This window comes from Sorex fumeus, unplaced genomic scaffold (genome assembly GCF_029834395.1).
Source record: "Sorex fumeus unplaced genomic scaffold, SorFum_2.1 ptg000095l, whole genome shotgun sequence".
Taxonomy (NCBI): domain Eukaryota; kingdom Metazoa; phylum Chordata; class Mammalia; order Eulipotyphla; family Soricidae; genus Sorex; species Sorex fumeus.
Window position 1 is genome coordinate 16,331,919 of NW_026606152.1, and position 3,745 is coordinate 16,335,663.

A 3,745-nucleotide genomic window follows, 5' to 3' on the forward strand; every position below is an offset into this window, starting at 1 on the left:
ATATTGCCTTCCACCTCTCCTTATGTCTTTTGAGCAGTGTACATTAATGCAATGTCCTTTTGTATAGATATAGGAAGACAATTAATTAATATGCTTTGTAACTTAGGAAATGATTGGCTTTGAATATTATTCACTCCTGGGCATCTGACTTCACAACTTTAGCCTCAGTTGTCCTCACTTCCTAGCACCCCAAGGGCAGGGTCCCAACGTGGGATTGGATGGAACCAGGGCAAGCCGGTAAGTTATGTGCTACCCTGTTATCATGATGGACCAGGCCAAGGTGCTACAATTCTTAACAATAAGTTAAGAGGTTGATCATAGGCAAATGATGTCATGATCCAAAAGTAACGACGAGACTAGGGCCCTGCTGCTAGGAATAGGAAAGATATCTGGCCTGAGCACTGCAGTCTGAGATCGAGATGGCCCTAGGAGAGCAATTCTACAAGCTCAAAGTATTTCTTACTGTGTCCATACAAAATGATTAATATTATATATGCTTATATGTTGGTTGGACAAGGAGAGGAGAAACACCTCCTAGAAGCTGTTTTCCTGTGTGTCCTGACTAGCTTGGATGAGACTGCTTTCTCCCCTTCAAACTGCCTTCAGTAAATGATTTCAGTATATTGAGACAGTTTTCCTTTTCTCTCAGAAGCCTAGCTGGTCTTAGACCTGCAGATCTCAGGTGCTAGCCAGGACTGATCTTTGGGATATAGATTCCCAGCTCTAGCCAGGCTGGTCTTTGGGATGCAAATCAAGGTGGTTGCAGCTTGTGAAAGTGCTTGTGGAAGGTTTCAGTTTGGCTTTGTATCTTCTTTCCAGAGGCCAGTATTACTGGCCTGCTGATGTAAGGAAACAGTGTGGATGTAAAGAAACAATGTATGGTTTGCTGCCTCAAAGTTCTTTCTGTAACTCCTTTTGATGACATCACTATAATGCGCCTTTTAGAGGTTCTATGATCTATATAAGGGGATCTTCCGGGCTCTCAGTGCGCGCACTTGCTTGAGGATTCCTGAGGCCTCCATGACATACATCTCTTCCATGTAATAACCTGCTGCTAAGACCAACCAGCCTGGCTCCCGTTTCCTTCCATCTCCTGACCATTGCCATCGACCTCCGTGGAGTGGGGAAACGGCCTGACCACCGGCCTTTTATTTTTTGTGTGTTTACACAGTTTCTGCTTCCAGTTCCTTCATGCATGAGGCTCCTTCAAGCTTGGGGAGAGTGGTCTAAAGCGTACCTATGGCTGGTTGCAGAGGTCTTCAGCTCTCGGGGCTCTACTCAGGGCTGTGAGGGAAACTCACCCCGCCCCCTCCAAGGGGCCCCGGTGAGGAAAGCCAGGTGCAGGGTCAGGATACTGTCGTTTTAGACATATTTGGAATTAATGTTAGATCGAAAAGTGCACATCATTCAAACTACTTATGTGCTTAGTAATAAATTATTATACACTTGTTCAATCACCTGAGAGACCCCACTCTGCTCAGAGAACTAGATTTTTAATTACAGGTCTGTTTTGCCTGTGTGTCATGACTGAGAATCACTATCATTAGATATGAAACTCACTATACACAAAGATGCACACAGGCTACTTTGAGTCATCTGTGTTGTTAATGTGTGTTGGCCATTAAACTTCATTGAGACCCTTTTTTCTGTCCTTTACAGGAGCCTCATGAGTCTCAACTTCCGTTCAAGTTGAACTTGTAATAAGGTGGAATGAAATCATCAATATGCTCCTCAACTCTTCCTTCAGGAGAAAAATCCTACTTACATTCAAGGTGGTCAAAGTGCAGACAACACCATCCACTTTTTCCTGGAGATGTACATGGGACTGAGGTGAGAACAGCAAAAGGCTCTAGTTTAATGGTCTTAATGAAGGTTTCAGGGAAGGGCATTAAACAAGACTCATATACCATCTTCCAAAAGAATTATTTTGTAAAACTGATGCCTTGGGTGTGGTAAAAGATAATATGGTAAAAACCATATTTTTCTTTCTGGGACATTAAAGTTCTAAATCTATCTATTCAAGCTGTTTTGAAATACATTCCTTGATTAGGAATCACTGTCTGCCATAGGAGTGAGTAAGGACAACACTCAAAGTAATTAGAAGAGAAAAATATGGAAAAATTAACTCCTACTAGGTTTGGTTACACGTATACTAAAATTGAAATGATACAGAGATTAGCATGGTCCAGAGATGACATGCAAACTTGTAAAGTGTTCCATATATTTGTTGCAAGAAGAATTAACAGGGCTACTTTAAGCTAAGACAATCCCCACAAGTACAAAAATTCTACATAAAGATAGCACAAATCCCCATCACAACAATCTCTCTCAATGTCAATGAACTAAATCTGCCAATGTAGAGGCAAAGAATGGGAAGGTGAATTAGAAAACTGAACCCAACATTCTGCTGCCTGAAGAAACCTATCTGAACAATCAAAGCAACTATGGGACCAAAGTCAAAGGCTGGAAAACAATTCTTCAAGAAAGAAAAGAGCACCTCCACAAAGCTAGAGTGGCCATACTAGTATCAGACCACATGGACTTCAGGCTAAAGGTTATAAGAGACAGTGAAGGTCATTTCTTCATGATCACAGGATCTGTACATCAGAAAGAACTCACCCTCCTCAATGTAGATGCTTAATGACAGACAAGCAAAATACTTAAAAATAACCTCTAATAGAATTTAAAAAATTGATAGCAAAACAATACTAGTTGGAGATTTCAACAATACTTTGTCACTTCTCAATAGATCAAACAGACTAAAGTTCAGCAAGGAAATATTTTATTTAAGGGAAGTAATGAACAACCGTTGGCTTAGAGAAGAAATCAAAGAGGAAATAAAAAGTTTCCAGAAACAAATGAGAATGAGGACATGAGCTACCAGAACTTGTGGGACACAGCAAAAACAGTGCTAAGAGGAAAGAGTATAGCTCTGCTAGAATTCATCAGGAAGAAAGAAAGGGCCTACATGAATAAATTAGAGCTCAAGATTTTTGAAAATGACCAACAAAAGTAGTCCAAACTAGGCTGGAGCAAGGAAATAATAAAACTGGTACCAGACATAAATGAGCTAGAATCCCAAAATACAATCCAGAAGACCAAGAAAAGCAAAAGCTGGTTCTTTGAGAAAATAAACAAGATCAATAAACCACGAGAAGCCTCTCAAAGAAACAAAGAGAAAGAATTCTAATAAATCGAATCAGAAATGCAAAGGGGGTTATCCTAATAGAAACTACAGAAATCCATAAGATCATCAGAGATTATTTTGAGAACCTTTGCAGCAGGAAACGAGAGAATCTTGAATAAATTGATAAATTATTGGATTCCAATTACCTCCCAAGGCTGAACCAAGAAGATTTGGAATACTTGAACCTATCACTACCAAGGGCTGGAGCGATAGCACAGCAGGTAGGGCGTTCGCCTTACAAGCGGCCAACATGGCCAACCCGAGTTCGATTCCTCTGCCCCTCTCAGAGAGCCTGGCAAGCTACCGAGAGTATCTCGCCCGCACAGCAGAGCCTGGCAAGCTCCCCGTGATGTATTCGATATGCCAGACACAGTAACAACAAAGTCTCCAATGGAGACGTTACTGGGCCCGCTCGAGCAAATCGACGATCAACGGGAGGGCCTTTACCTTTACCTTACCAAGGAAATTGAAATGTTGGTCAAAAGTATCCCCCCCAAACAGAATCCCTGGCCCAGATGTATTCAATAGTGAAATATTTCAAACCTTTAAAGAGGAAAT

General features: G+C 41.3%; 1 pseudogene; it reads left to right on the forward strand.

Annotated features, from left to right (window-relative positions):
* Window positions 1-2,135: 2,135 nt before the first annotated feature.
* LOC130040996 (uncharacterized) lies at window positions 2,136-2,226 on the forward strand (annotated as a pseudogene).
* Window positions 2,227-3,745: the final 1,519 nt, after the last annotated feature.